The sequence below is a fragment of the Panthera uncia genome, chromosome A2, assembly GCF_023721935.1.
Source record: "Panthera uncia isolate 11264 chromosome A2, Puncia_PCG_1.0, whole genome shotgun sequence".
In the NCBI taxonomy this organism is placed as follows: Eukaryota; Metazoa; Chordata; class Mammalia; order Carnivora; family Felidae; genus Panthera; species Panthera uncia.
Window position 1 is genome coordinate 29,724,518 of NC_064816.1, and position 16,969 is coordinate 29,741,486.

Genomic DNA, 16,969 nt, shown 5'->3' on the forward strand with positions numbered 1-16,969 from the left:
CTAAAGCACCCTGTGGCCTCACTTTCTGGTTTTGACAGGAACTTGTGACCTAATTTGGGTTTTTCTATTGAAGCTGGGAGGGGAGTTGGCCTCTGATGATCAGGGGTACCAAACTGGTAAGATATAGGTGTGAGGCTATCATCTTACCCAGCTACGTGGAGAAAGATTAAAGCCAAGCAGAGGCGAGCATATTTGAGGAGTGGAAAGTGTCCTGCCAATTTTTTTTTAACTCTTGGGGTCAGCCTGATGGTAAACAAGAGGTAAATCTTATCCCAATTTTTTTCAGAAGAAAACACCTTAATGGCACGTGAAAAAAGGAAGAGATTGTCAAAGTGAGCTCTTTTTAACATGGCTTCTTCTAAAACTTGACCACCCAAAGAGGCAGGATCATAATCTGTTCTCATAGTCACTCTGCAGGACACCAGGATGCATGCATCCCTTCTACTGATCTGAGTCACCACAGGCCATTGGACCCACTGAATCTTTATGCAAGTGGGATTCTGAAATAGTCATATAGATTTCAGATGGAAATCTGAATAGGTTAGTTTTTCCTTTACTGAAAGAGCCAAATCTGTTGAGTACAAAATTCTGCTAATTATAATCCTCCTTTTATAAAACTCTTTCTCTTCTCATTCTCCTAATCCACTTTGGTTCATATTCCTTGGCTCCAGATCCAGACTATGAATGTTGGCACAGGTTGGCCAAATGTAAAATTTCTTTCCCAAGATTTAGGAGCCCAGAGAAGCTAAACATAGAAATGCAAAGTTAAAAATACTTTCAGAAAAGCATGCTTTCGAATCAAGCATCATATCCAGTGTCCTGATAGAAAATAGTTACTTTCTCAAGAGGGTACTTGGAATGAAAGTAAAAAGCCAGAGGAAAGGTACGAGGCAGCAACATAGAGGGAGGGTAAATCGAAGAGACAAGAAGAAATGGATCTTATCAAATTTTTGATATGCTATTGGGCATATTCTGCAGCTGATGCCTGTTTAAGATAAAGGATGAAATGGGCCTCTGTTTCTATCTAAGATGCTCCAGTCACTTGTAAAGCAGTTAGATTAAAGTTAATTGATTCCATAAATACTTTTGAGCACCTGTAATGTGCCAGGCACCATGTTAGGTGCTAGGAACACAATAAGGTACTAGAATCTCTTTCCCTACATGTTCTCTTCTGTAGTAGCCTCCTTATCCTAGAGTAGGATTTAATATGCCTGTCTTTAATTTTTAAGCTCAGGAGATGAAACATGGCAATTTATCATGTCTAGATATGATGCTCAAACCCAAAAATCAAGGAACTCTTCAGATGTTCTCAAGGGTCTCTGAACCATAGTTTGAGGAGTTCTGATCTAGAGTTTTCAGAAACATTATTTCTAGGATGCTAAACAAAAATATTGGATATAAAATTCCCTGCAAGACTTATTTGTAGCCTTATGTTCACGTGGTTTAGACCTTGATTTTTAATTATCAGAAGGGGAAGGTAGATTGAGCTCCTGTTCCCTTCCCTTCAAACAGTGTGTGAATCAAGAGGAAATATGGGGCATCTGGGTGGCCCAGTCAGTTAAGCATCCCAGGTCAGGTCATGATCTCACTGTTGCGGGGTTGAGCCCTGTGTCAGGCTCTGCACTGAGTGTGGAGTCTGCTTAAAAGTCTCTCTCCTCTCTCTGCCCCACCCCCCATCTCTAAATAAATAAACACTTCTTAAGAAAGAGGAGATATAATCATAGGAGGTTTTTTTTTTTAATTTTTGTTTTGTTTGAGATTTTTCCAATGATTAAATACCATTTTTCTGTTTAAGACCTTATTGACCCTTCTATGAATAAATTGCTGTCACTGACCTCATTTAAGAATTCAAAGTCTTTCCAATCAATTCCTTGCCTACCATGTATGAAACTGCCTTTCTTTTAAGATTGGGCCAAACTGGGGCACCTGGGTGGCTCAGTTGGTTAACCATCTGACTCTTGATTTCTGCTCAGGTCTTGATCTCACGGTTCATGAGATGGATCCCTGTATCAGGCTCTGCACTGACAGTTCAGAGCCTGCTTGAGATTCTCTCTCTCCCTCTCTCTGCCCCCACCCCCAATTCTGCTCACTTTCTCTTTCTTTCTCAAAATAAATAAACAAACATAAAACTCAAACTGGGATGATTTGGCAGAGACGGAAGTTCAGAAGACTGGCTTGGATAAGCAGGAAGGGTTGAGGTGACACATAAAGGATCGCCTGACACCACAAACATGTATATAGACTCCAACAGGTAAGGGAAGGAAGCCATCTCTTTCCTTTTCATGGACAGTTTGAAGGATTAAGTCTCATTCTCAAGGCTAACTTCACCTCTGTAAGCAAGGTGAAGATGGCATTGGCTTCAAAGTTATCAAGTCATTCCCTAAGAATGCTGTTCCAGGAACAGTGTGGGGTGGCCCTGAGTCCCAAAGTTAATTCTCACCAAAACCAAATATGCAGGAAAACCATTTCCCTACAGCCAATTTTCCAAATAATGATTTTGCTGAAAGATAGATGTTTCTCTTCTAAAATATTTTCTATGTATTAGCTGCACTGGGCCAACTCCCCCCCCCCCCCCCCCCCCACTCATCTACATTCTTACCAGCCTTCACATTGAGGAACATCTTCAGTTTAAGACATGGTAGTAAAACAACTGGGGTAAAATCTCCTTGACAGTTTCAGGTTAATTGATTACTTGGCCAATTGATTTTTTCAGCCAATTAATTTTTAACAAATGAGTTTTTCTTGCATCAACCATTCTAAAAACTTTGCACAGCTCCTTCCTCTGCAGGCATATATGGAACTGACATAGATGGGCCCCTGAAGAAGGCTGAGGAAACGTCCGATCTGCCAGAGATGCATAAAGCATTTGTCAGGGAGGCAAAAGGAAGTCTATACCACTGTGCAATGAGAATCCCTCTGGACAGAGCAGTTGTAGTTGGCTGACTTCCTATATGCTCAGCCTCTGTCTCCTCATCTGTATGGATAATAATGATTATACCTCTCATGGCTCTGGTGAAGAGTAAAGGAAATACAGCATGTAAAGCACATAGTGCAATGGTTAGCACAGAGACAGGGATCAATACCTACTAGCTGTTATTGTTAACTGTTGTCAACAATGACAGAAAACAGTTCCTCAAATGATACCTTTTCACCTCCAGGCCTGAAAGCCTCACTCCTTCAGCTCTCTAGCCACCAAACCCTCTCCACCCTCATTTAAATGTCAGCTCGGCCAACAAGTCTTCTCTGGTCCTCTAGACTCACTTAGGGCCCCTATATATCCCTGGTCTTAACCTCATTGCCACTTACAGAAACAGATTCTTCAGTTATCTGCCTTTTCTTAAAATAAATACCCTGGGAGCAGAAACCATCTCCATATCGTGTACTCTGATAGGCATAAGCCCTAGCACGGTGCTTGGCACTTGGTAGATGGATGAATGAGTGAGTGAGGCATCAGCTGGGAGCATGGTCCTGAAGCCTGGTCCTGCCAATGGGAGGATGCCAGCACACAGCTGCACAGGTCTGACTTAGACCACAGGGTCTATGAGAAAAGCCTGAGAAGGTCTAGAAGGGTTCTGTTGAGCTTCTCCAGCAACCCCCAGAAGCCTGAGAGGTGGCTTCCATTTTTGGCTTTTAGACCCTATGGCTTCTCCAACCTCTAAGCATGGGCTCTCTGGGCCACTGAAGAGTCTCTTCCCCATGGGAATTACAGAGTAGTAGAAGGTCCACTGATCTAGAAGCAGAAAACTTAAGTTGTGCTTCTTTTACTGTGTGACATTGATCAAGTGTCTTCATCTCTCTAAGTCCTGGTTTCCTCTGGTAGAACAGCTGAGGCATCTCTTTCTACAATCCCATGAGGGAAGAGCAGAGTCAGCTTCCAAGCATATATCTGTTCTAAGAATTTAATGAGATCTATCCTTTCTCCTTCTATCCTTTCTGCTTCCCTCCCTCCCTGCCTTCTTTATTTGACAAATACCTTTTGAGTATTTACCCTGAACCAGTTACAACGTAGAATTCAGTTATAGAGAGGCAGACAAAATAAATGGGATCCTTGCCTTCCTGCTACGTATAGTCTAGGGGAAGAGACACAGATAAGCAGGATAACGTCAACCATTTAGATAATCAGAGCACCAAATAAAATAAATGCAGTAAAACGAGATGATGTGATAGAGAATGACAGTGGAACACCCTCTTTAGATTAGATGGTCAGGGGAGGCCTCCCAGAGATGGTCACATTTCAGCTGAGACCCAAATGAAGAGATGAACTTGACAGCAGGCAATATGAGCTTAGTTCAGAGGCCCCAGGACTTGCGTGGGGCAAGTGCTAGGAAGCAAAAGAAGCAAGGTGGTGTGGTGATAGCAAACAAGCGGGCAAGATGCAAGTGACGTTGGGTTGGTCCGTGTGGGCCATGGCCAGGGGTTTGGATATAGCTTCAAGTGCAAGGGGAGGCACTGGAGGGAAGCTCGATGCAGGGGAGCGACATGTTCTGATTTATGTTTTTGAAAAATTTCTGGTCACGGTGCAGAAAATGAATTCCTACATGTCATGTTCCAACTGCAGCTTGAAAATGGTATGATTAATCCCCTGGTTGCTGACAAAGCACCAGAAACATGGGTGACATTATATTTGCTGATAATAAAGGGCACTTTTTCCATCCTGAGCTGATAAATATGTTGAACAAGTGGTTTCTAGTTAACTAAAATGAACAGTGTTGCCTTGTGTCTTCAGACATTTTTTTCCCAAAAAGGATTTGTGTATTTATGGTGATATTAATAACTGAAGAATTGGAAATTTACAATTCCATAGCCACTTGATGGGGCAATAGCTTTTTGGTGGTTTAAAGGAGATTGCATTTTGTTCTATATGTATAAGCAGTTACTGTTTATTTTGTTATAATCTGGCAGATATATTGAATTTCCTGCCCACCCAGGGTTCTGCCAGGTTCCCTATCCTGAACATTCAACGAGGCCAGCTATTATGTGCAGAATGAAATGACAGCAAGCAACAACAGATGACCAAATAGTGCTTGATAGGGTGCTTTTTGACAAAGCAAAATAGTAATAGAACACGCCGTGTTTCCAGGTCTTTGAAGTCTACTTTTTGAAAGCATTTTGGATTTTTAAGGTCCACTTTAGTAATTAGGCCTACACCTTGAATTTTGAACTTTGGAAACTCTTGGCAAACCTAAGAATAGTGACAGTAGTTGCCAAATACATGCCAACTAAAATAAACACAATGTTTTCATTCAATGTTTCAATCTTAGTTGAGCCTCACAAAACCCCTATGAGAAATAGGCAGTGAGAAAGCTGAGGCTCAAAACTGCTACAAGATTTGTCTAAGATCACATAGCTGGTGCTTGGTGGAGTTACTTTATCTTGCCTTCCAGTTGGAGGAAAAACAAGTAGAAAGGTGGTGCTCCATTGGGTCCCAATGGAGACAAATAGAAGAAGGTATGCTAGGGCTGTAGGTCATTGAATGGACGAGTTGTCAAATATTCTGCATGTTGTCCCCAGGTATAAGAGTAGATGAGGTAAATAATGGGTAGGGTGAAGAACCATCCATTGGACAAAATGTAGACCCATGAAATAGCCTGAATAAAATCTTTAGAACCCAGCTGTTATTTCCACTTAGAGCACTAAGTCACCAAAATCAAGATTAGTAAATCTTAACCCTTTTGGAATTAGGACACCTATTAAGAATCTGATAAAGTTATGAAACATGACCCATATAAGTGATTTTTTATGATTATGAAGCTATCTGAAGTTCATCATGAACCCCTGAAATTCATCTGTAGACTTCCTAAGAACCCTTCAATCAGCCCCTCATTTTAAACTTGAGAACATTGAGACCCAGAGAACAGTCTTTACTTAAGATCACACACAAAAAAATTGGTGCACAGATAGGCCCCAGAATCTGTTCTCTCACTTTTAATAGTTCCCAGATTCTATTCTGCAGGCTCTAGACTCTGGGAGCTCTTCCATTTGAAATGACTGGCTCTCATCCTAAAAGTTTCCCCTTCTGCTTTTGGGGTATCCATATATCTTTTGCTTTATGAAATTTTGATGATATTAAATAATAATTACTTTTCTTAATTATAATTTTTGTTTTGAATGTCCTCACCTCATCTGGCTAAATAAAAAATTGATAACTCTCTGGTAGGTACCAAATTTCTCCTGGAAGTTGTACTGATCCAAAAACTCTAAAATGCTGGGAGTCACTGCTCTTATTCACATGCCTCTCTATCTCCTCTCATCGCCCACCTGAAACAGGTGCAAACCATATAGGAGTATCAGTCTTATCGTTGAATCTGATGCTTAACAGAAGTGAGGGGGCTCTACAGGGCCAGATTCCTTCTGCATATTCATACTGCACATATTGCAAAGGGAAAAAAAGAGGGAGGTAGAGTCTAGGTTGAAAGAGATCAGAGGGATATATCAACCAAATGCAATGAACTAACTTTTCTGGGTCCTGATTCAAATAAACCCACTTAAAAACATCTGAGACAGTAAAGAAAATGTGAACACTGGGCAGATAATTGATGATATAAACAATTAACTATTTTATTAACTTTTTAAAAAACATTTATTTATTTTTGAGAGAGACAGAGTATGAGCAAGGGAGGGGAAAAAAGAGGCAGGCTCCAGGCTCTGAGCTGTCAACACAGAGCCTGATGCAGGCCCAAACCCACGAACAGCGAGATCATGACCTGAGTCAAAGTCAGACACTTAACCGACCAAGCCACCCAGGCACCCCAAGAATTGAGGTTTGAATTTAATAGTGTTGTGGTTGTATTTTTAAGAATTCTGATCTTTTAAACGTACATACTGAATATTTACAGAATATAGAGTTATATGATGTCTGGTATTCATTTCCAAATGATCCACTGGTGGGAAAGAGGTGATGGTGGGAGGCACCGGGTGGTAGTTGAGATAAAAAAAGATTGGCCATGAGTTGGGGATGGTTTATCACAGGGAACAGAAACATGGAGGTGATAGTATGATAGTCTCTACTTTATGTAGATTTGATATTTTCTATAATAAAAACTTTTCTTATTTTTATTTTTTTAATTTTAGTTATTTATTTTGCCAGAGAGAGAGCATGAGCACAAGTAGGGGAGGGTCAGAGACACAGAGACAGAGAATCCTAAGCAGACAGCTTTTAGAATCCTACACTGTCGGGGTGCCTGGGTGGCTCAGTCAGTTAAGTGTCTGACTTCGGCTCAGATCATGATCTCATGGTTTGTGAGTTAGAGCCCCACATCAGGCTCTGTGCTGACAGCTCAGAGCCTGGAGCCTGCTTCGGATTCTGTGTCTCCATCTCTGTCTGCCCCTACCCCTGTTCACGCTCTGTCTCTCTCTCTCAAAAATAAATAAACATTAAAAAAAAAAAAAGATTATAGAATCCTAAACTGTCAGCTCAGAGCCCAATGCAGGGCTTGAACCCATGAACCGTGAGATATTGACCTGAGCCGAAACCAAAAGTTGGACACTCAACTGACTGAGCCACCCAGGCACCCCAATAAAAGCCTTTTTAAAAGAGAAAAACAATAAGCAAATAGGACAACCTCAGTACACTCTTTATGAGAGTGCAAATTCCTACAACCTTTCAGCAGGGCCTTTTGGCAATTCCTACCAAAGACCCTAGAAATAATCCATCCATACCCCTTGTGATGGTTAATTTTACGTATTTACTGGGCTAGACTATAGTGATCGGGTTTTTACCAAACACTAGGCTAGATGTTTCTATAAAGTTTTTTTTTTTTTTTTTTTAGATGTGATTGACATTTACAAGCAGTTGACTTTAAGTAAATAAAGCAGTCTTCTCCAGGGCGTGAGTCACTCCATCCAATTAGTTGAGGGTTTTTATAAGCAAAGACTGAAGTTTCCTATAAAAGACGGCGTTCTATCTTCAGACTGCAATGCAGAAACTCTGGTTTTCTTGGCTTTGGACTCAAGACTGTAACATCAACTCTTGCCTGAATCCTTTGCCTACCAGCTTGCACTATGCATTTCAGACTTGCCAGGACCCACAATCATATGAGCCAATCCTTTAAAATAAATTCCTTATATTCCTTAAAATATATATCTTTATTAGTTCTGTTTCTCTAGAGAACCCTGACTAATCTACTCATTTACCCAGAACTTCTGCTTGTAGAAATTTATGCAAAGAAAGTTATCATACAAAGATCACAAAAAAAAAAAAAACAAAAAAAAAACAACCCATGTTCAAGGCATTGTTTTAACAGAGAAAGATTGGAGACAATCAAAATGTCCACCAGTGGGGGACCCTTTAAAAAATTATTGTGAAAGTGCACAACGTAACTATACAGAAAATTCTGGCCCTGTAATTCATCTATCCTATGCATATATTCTATGACTGTTAAAAATAAGGTAGATCTTCCTTTAAAGAAAACACATGTATTAACCATACTATTAAATAAACAGCAAGTTAAAAACCCTGTTTGATTTTCATTATTGTAAGTTGTTAATACTGAGGATGGAATTATAAAGGAGCTTACATTTTCCTATTAACATTTCTATATTGACTGAATTTTTTAAATAGCATATTTTGACTGAATTAATGAATCAAATCCATTTGACCTATATTTAAACAAAAAGTAAAATCAGACAGATTTCTGCTGCCCTCTCCCATGCTACCTGTGTGTTTATTAATGTTATAATTCTCTTTTAGTCAAATCTTTTACATTGTTTTTTCATAAAACATTTCTATACCAACCAAATAAAATGGATAGATAGTTATGTGGACATTTAAGTTTAAGAAAGAAAACTGTGGAACTATTTTTGTTTCATAATTCACTTGAGTACAGTACCACAGTTCAAGGAAGGCAAACAAGATAGGAAAAAAGGATTTTCTCTGCAATATACAGATAATGACCTCATTATCTATTTTAATTTGACAATGTAGAGTCAGTCTGAGTCCTCTATGACTCAAATTCTATTTGCAGAAACTAAAATTAATAAATCATAGCTTCATGAGTATGGCAGTGCCTCTTTGCAAGCCATTTTAATGGGTTTTATAGAGTTTCCTTCTCTTGGTTCCACTGTAGGACATGCCGGAAATACACCAGTCCATTTCTTCTTAATCACCTTGTAGTCTTTTTATTTTGAAATGTTTGTATAAACACAAACTTGCAGGGAGGGGGATGAAATTTGAAAAGATCCTTCTTAACATAATACATTTACAGTAAATCGGATAAGTATCTTTTTGGCCAGTAGACATGAAAGCCACAAACTGGTTGGGGGGGGGCGGTGGGACGGTCACTTTCCAGCCATGTCCTCATGGGTGCAAGCACAAGAAATTGTGCAGAAGAGAGCACTGTTTGCAGTAACCTTGATAGCATTTTCCAGTGTCTAACTCAGTTCCCTGTGTTCAGGATGTATTATTACTGTCCTTCAAAAAATTACCTTCTCTAATGGTAAAGTGGAGAGCACAGAACGTAATGGAAAGTTCCTCCTATCGGGGCACCTGGGTGGCTCAGTCAGCTAAGCCTCTGACTTCGGCTCAGGTCATGATCATGCGGTCCAGAGCCCCAGCCCCACATAGGGCTCTGTGCTGACAGCTCAGAGCCTGGAGCCTGAGATTCTCTCTCTCTCTCTCTCTCTCTCAAAAATAAATAAACTTTTTAAAAAGTTTGAAAAAAAAAAGAAAGTTCCTCCTATGGAGACAATAAACTTTAATACATTTGATACATAATCACATCAAGGAGAAATGCCCTTATTGTGTTTAAGAGCCAAAGTACAGCATTTTGTCTTTCACTTTGTTTTTGTCTTTTAAGAAAACACTTTTAGTGAATATATGCTGTTGTTACAAGAGATGAAGCTGATTTTGATTCAACTAAAGTTAGGACAAAAATGTCTCAAAAATGATTCTGGCTGGCAAAAAATGCCATTTACCTGAAGATAAGGAAGCTGGAGATCTCTTAGTTCTAGCAGACGGGAGTACAGGTCCACCGACCTTCCTGGGAACAAACAGCATCATTAGAATCCCTGAGGCACTCCTAGGATGTTTGTGAACTAGATTGTTTTATATTTCTGCTTGCTTTGATGTTGGATAGAGTCTGGTAATGACCCTTTTAGTTAGCAGAGGCATCCTGCATATACTGATACTTCCGGTCAGTATGTCCTGAGTCTCGGACAAACTCCGTCCCTTCTCCTTGGCAAGCTGAGGACGTCAACTTCAAGCTGAAGTTTCCAACTTTAGCAACTAAGTCCAAGTACTGGAGCCTTCTCTGAGTTCTCACTGCAACTGGCGTATTTCCCAAGACTGTTCTGAGTCCCCACCTTGTCCCCATCTTCTGCCCTTTCCACCCCAAACAGATCCTATACCTGCAGCCCTGAGAGGTCATTCTCCCCAGATTTTGACCATAGCATAGAAACATGCCTCATAACGAGCTGGTGGCATAAGGGAAAACCTTGCTCTAATCAATATGCAAGTCTTTAGAACCAGTTTGAAATCACCCATGAGCCAGGGGAGCAGCGGAACAAAAGGCCACAGCCTCCATATGTTCATCCCATGACCACTCATCTGTTGAAAAACAACTGAAAGCGACAAAAGGGAAAGCCAGCCATAGGAAGGCAATCAGAAAATCGAGCAGTTGTCCAAGAAGTCAGTAGACAGGTGAGGGATAAAGAAAAAATAATAGCACTGTATTTGTTTCATATAGGAGCTTAAGAATAAAAGCTTTGAGGTCAGATAGTCTCTGTTTTCAGGCCCTTACATCAACAAGTCACTTAACCTCTCTTCCCCTCACTTTCCTCACCACTAACAGAAGAGAAATAGTACCCACTTCATCAGATTTGAAGGTCCAAATGAGATAAGATGTGAAGGCATTTGGCATAGTGCCTGGCCTGGCAATAAGTGTCATTGGTGATTGGCATCCAGCAGTGGCAGTAGTAGTGGTAGAATCGTCATTATCCCATATAGCATTGTCCCCTGCCCTGCTCCAGGTACAGTAAGAAAACCAGGGACATGGAAGACAGAGGGACTTGTCCTTTTCATCCTCCTAGAAAATCTCAACTCCAGTGCCTCACAACTCATTGCTTGGCTTCTCCAATGACTGGCCCATGGGGCTCAACCCATCCCTTTTGAAGGATTGAAGGACTTGAGCATAATGGAGAATTCAGTAGTTTGGAAAACTTAGAGGTGGAATTTGCATCATAAGAAAAAAAAAAAAACACCTCAGAGCTGGTTTCCAAGTTTGCTCCTTCTCTATGCCAACTGGGTGATCTTTGATGATTCTTTCAAGATGACTGAGCTCCAACTTCCTCATCTATAGAATGGAGAAGGTTGCTGGAGAGAAAAAAAGGAGATCTAGTGTGTGAACGTGTTGCTAAACTCTCAGGATTTTGTAGTGATTTATGCTGTGAATCATCTAGGCTAAGCAAGCAGAGGTGTGTGTGAGTGTATACGAGCACACACAAACGCATTTATTATGCATACACATATGGCTAGTGAAAGAAAAGTCAATCTAAAACCAGACAAATGCCAATATTTTATACTGGGAAGAGAGAAAAAGAAGGAGCAAGAGGATTAAAGTCTCTATCAGCTGATAAAAGGATATTGAAACAGGGGCTGTGGAAAATGATCAAGTAAAGAGAAACATGCTTAGCACCACAATTTGCCAGTTGCCCTCTGATTGTCCCTTGGCGACTTTAATTCTGGGGATGAGAAATTCTGTAACAGCAGTTTGCTCCCCAACACCCTTGATGCTTCCCACATTTGCTCCTGGGGGACCGCCACCATTGGGACATGTCATTCCTGTCCCTCCCTGAGCCACCCCCCAGATACATTGTTAGGAGCATTAGTCCTCTTTTCTTCTGCAGCAGGTGAAAGATAATGTCAATAATTTCAAACTCTTATTACCAGATGCCCCTAATGGTACAGTGCTGCATACACATGAATCTGTGTCTTCCTGTACTGAATACCTCACTTTGTGTAAAGAACCACAGGTCCTACAATGATCACAATTTCAGTGCACGAGGCATTCAAGTTCATTTGCCCTCTGCTTGCTTTGGAAGCAAATGTTAGAATGACCTAGATCAAAACTTGTTAATGGGAACCTTGTTTTTTTAATGTTTATTTTTGAGAGAGGAAGAGAGAGAGCATGAGTGAGGGAGGGGCAGAAAGAGGGGGACACAGAGAATGTGTGGGAGAGAGAACGCCAAGCTGTTTGCACAGAGCCTTACACGGAGCTCAGTCCCACGACCATGTGATCATGACCTGAGCTGAAATCAAGACTTGGACACACAACCAGCTGAGCCACGCAGACACTCCGAGATGGCTTGGTCATTTTTGTAGACATTCAGCTGGAAATCTAAGGATGCCGTAACTTCTGAGAAAGAGGGGCAGGAACGTACAGTAGTTATTAGTGTAGGCTCCACCTAATCTGCTTGCATTCAAGCTTCGTCCCTGCCCTCCACTAGCTACATGACTTCAGGCAAGTTCACTGCACACTCGAAGCCTCAGTTTCCTCATCTGTGTATAACGGTCATAGTAATAGCACCTACCTAAGACAGGCGTTATGAGCATTAGATGAGAATCATGTGAGTAAAGAAGCTAGCACAATGCCTGGAGGCTGAAACATGTCAGTGGTTGCTATTGTAAATATTTTCATTAATAAAGCAGTGCCAACTTGCTTAATATTTTTCCAGGCCCCACAAACAGAACTAAAAGCTGTGGGTGCCTAGCAGCCCCTTTCGTGTAAGTGAAGCAGCAGTGAGATGTTTACGTGTTGTTTATGCGTTGGTAAAAAATTTTTTAAAAATCTACTCTACCATGGATGCTTTTCTTTGGTAGACACAATGCAGTAAGACCCAACGAAATTCAATTACCCTTTGACTGAGGCCCACCCTGAAGGGAATTATACATTTGAAATCAACACAGTTGGATTTGGTCCCTTTTGCAGGCTCAGCAGTTGCTTCATGACGAGTTCATCATGGGATCAGAGGTGGTCCCCTTGGCTTCCAGGTTCTGTCAACTGACACACTCTGGCTATACAGAACAGTTCTTCCCTTGTTTAGGTTCTAAATGAATGATACTTGCTTCCAAAATTATTACAGCTGCTGAACACTTGCTGACTATAAACTCTCTTCCTCCAGAATAAAACATACATATTTACTCGTGTATATCTATCTGATGCTTAAAAGACCCTCTCTGTTAAAATATGTGTGTTTAGCAATATATACCAATCGTATAGCATTAAAAATGTTCAGTCCTATGAATTATTATGCTCAGACTATTTTGAGCTGACATGCTCGTTCTTTATAAATGATCCCTACTCCCTTCCACGGACGAGGCATTAGCTTAGAACGCACTTCTTTTTCCCCTCTTTCCCTTGATTTCACCCCAGTGTGACTGGTGGGCCAAATACCAAGCTATAAATCACTGGCGTTAATAAGTGCAGCAGATTTGTTAGTGATTTTTGCGTGCCTGTGCCTTGTACAGATAACCACAATTAACATTTACTGTAAATCAACGTAATAAGTTAGCGATAGGGGAAATGATATTCAGCTGATTGCACAGGGAAAAAAATCCAACACCCAATTCTTTTCTTCTCCTGCTGCCTGCCACCCCCACCGCACACCAACATTGCAGACCCAGTCTGTGCACGTCAGCTGAGGGAACTGGTGTATCAGAAGCACCGCTAATCCTGGCATCTGGAAAGCAAGTGTGCGTACCTCTGAATCGTTGCAGCAGGTGACATAGCCCTGCCTGCTATTTTTGTTTTACATGTTGTTCATTATAGGAAAATCTTTCCAATCTTTGACTTAAGATAAAGACCCAAAACTATAACCTGGCCCACAATACCCCACAGTGAGGGCCCCTGAGGACTTCTCCATCTCATCTGAAACCACTCATTTCCTTTTCCCGCCATGTTCCAGTTTTCCAAGACATATTTCATCTCTCCCCATATGCTGTGTTCCTGGCCTATGCAGGGTCTTGGTGCATGCTGTTTGCGGCCTATGTTTTAACAGCTTTACTGAAATGTAAGTCACATACTATACAATTCATTCACTTAAAATGTACAACTTTATGGTTTTAAGTATATTCACATCACCACATCCATCATCACAGTCAATTCCACAACATTTTTGCCACCCAGAAAAGAAATCCAGGGGCACCTGGGTGGCTCAGTTGGTTGAGCGTCTGACTTCGGCTCAGGTCATGATCTCACAGTTCATGGGTTTGAGCCCTGCGTCGGGCTCTGCTGGCAGCTCAGATCCTGCTTCGGATTCTGTGTCTCCCTCTCTCTCTGTCCCTCCCCCACTCATGCTCTGTCTCTGTCTCTAAAAAGTGAATAAAACCTTAAAAAAAAAAAAGAAAAAAGAAATCCTGTAACACTTAGCCATCATTTTGGATTCTCCCATCGTCCCCCCGGCCCTAGGCAAATGCCAGCCTACTCTTTGTTTCCATAGATTGGCCTTTTCTGAACATTTCATACAAATGGAGTCATACAATGTGTGGTCCTTTGTGACTGACTTTTTCCACTTAGCAGAATGCTTTCAAGGTTCGCTCAGCACTCCATTCCTTATTGATAGATAATATTCCATTGCATCGATATGCCACATTTTATTTATCCATTCATCAATCGATAGACATTTGTGTTGTTTGTTGTTTTCAGTTTTGGGCTATTATGAATAGTGCTGCTGTGAACATTCTTGTACAAGTTTTTGTGCAGACAAATGTTACTGTTTCTCTTGGGTATGTGTCTAGAAGTGGAATTGCTGGATCATATGCTAACTCTATGTTTAACCGTTTGAAAAACTGCCAGACTGTTTTTTCAAAGTAGCTGCACCATTTTACATTTCCACCAGCAATAGATGAAAGTTCCAATTCTGTCTAATTAGAATTTGTTATGCCAGTCTTATCTTGTTATTCTTACCCAATCTTGCCAACACTTGCTATTCCAATCTTACTGTTTTTTTTTTATTATTATTATTATAGCCACCCTGGTGGATGTATAGTCATATTTCATGGTGTTTTCATTCTTAACTTTCTATATGGATCATTTCTACCCATTTTTCAGGCTGCAGCTTAAAAGTCACTTCCATAGGGTATTTTACATTGACCACCCCCCCCCCTCCAAGGCTAGCCTCGGGCTCCTCTCAGGAAACCTGTATTTTCTCTCTAAACTTGAAGTTCAACACGGGCAGGGGCCATCCTACGTTTCTCACTCTACCACAGCATCTAGCCATTGTGTGAACTACTGGCCACTCGCTAAAAATTTGTTGAATAATGACCTATTATGAAATCATGAGAGAAAGGTATGCATTACCTGAAAATCACCTATTTGAGAATCATTGGCACGATTACCTTTTAAGTCGATTTCACTTTTCAGCCTTCCCACAGACCAAACCATGGAGAAATGTTTTAATATCTCTGGCAAGGGGAGGAAAGGAACTGCACAATGTGACCATGACGAATGCTTCTCTTTTACTGAATTGGGCTACAAAGCAGAACACCTCTCTGGTGGGTGAGAAGCAGGAGGAGCCTCAGTAAATACAAGCAGGATCAAGTAGATGGTGTAAACAGCTCTTTCTCAAGTCAGGCAATAGTAGAAAAGACTGGGTTTCTGAGAAATAAAAAGCTGAGGGATACTGCACGTCCCTGCATTAGCTGTCAACAGAGCCACGTCCCTAGAGATTCTGGTTCACTAGATCCAGCACAAGGCCCTGGAATGTATGTTTGTAGCAAGGCCTCTAGTGAATGCGATGCCAGTGGCCCATGAGCGTCAAGCTCTGGAGTCAGGCACAGATTTAAATCCCTGCCCAATTTACCAGCCTTGTGGTTTAGGATGAACTACTTAATCTTTCTAAGCCCACTTCTTATTCTGTAAAGGGGAGGGGGCAATAAAGTGCCTACATCATAGGGTTGCCATTAGGCATTCAATTAAACAATGAGCATAAAACACAATTATCTGGGCCATAAGAAATGTTCCAATGTTAGTTTGCTATTGTCATTACTATTTTATCATTATAGTATTATCTAAAGTATAAGAGAATGTACACGACAAATCTGTTTTAAAGGCATCAAGTTTTGCTTAGTTAAAAAAAAAAAATACTTTCTATGCGTAAATTGGGCAATTACCAGGTTCACCGATGGCTTTATCATTATTGTTACTTTCGTAGATAATTTTCCAAGTGGCACTTTGTTGATATCGTTGCTATGGCTATTTTCAAATGCCTCCCTAATACTCAAAGAATAATTTAGTCATTTCTTATGAAGCACAATTTTGGCTCCTATATTAAATTACAGTTTACCACCTAGTTGACAACATGAGCTACTGTACTGGCTATAACATACTTCCTTACGTGTCATTTATTGAGCAGAAAGTATTAGCCCCCAAACCTTATTTTTCTCTATTAGGTAATACACTGAGCCTGAATGCTTTCCTAATAGAACTTACTCTCTAAAATAGAAGTTCTAAAAGTTCAATCAAATTAGTATCGATCCGTCATCTTACAGAATCAAGAATGTTCATTCATTTATCCAAGTCCTATATACTGAATGCCTAACAAGTGTCAGTCATTCAAGATATACAAAGAAGAAGAAAATCAAGATTCCATCACCATGGAAGGGGCAGTGAAGACAGAAGAAAAGAAGGAATTAAATACATCACCAAAACAGTGTGGCTAGTGATGAGTGCTATGAATGACGTTAACCAGGGCAATGGGATAGAAAATGTCTACAGGAAAGGAACTGTTTTAGCTTAATGGTCAGAAAAAGGCTCTCCCAGAAGATGACCTTTGAGCAGACACAGGAATACCAAGAAGGAGCCAGCTATGGAAAATGTCAGGGGACAGAGTGAGGAAAAGGGAACAGTGAAATGACCACAAGTCAGGACTGTGCCATAAGGACCTGATGTAAGACCTGCTGGGTCTTATCAAGGAGTTAGGGATTGAGTCCAAGCACAATGAGAAAGCACTGGGGAATTTGAGCAGGAGGATGTCA

At 40.8% G+C, this 16,969-nt stretch overlaps 1 protein-coding gene across 1 annotated transcript in view; it reads left to right on the plus strand.

The window, feature by feature from the left end:
- Nucleotides 1–16,969, plus strand: part of SYNPR (synaptoporin) — a 129,299-nt gene that overhangs the window by 59,079 nt on the left and 53,251 nt on the right. The window lies entirely within an intron of this gene.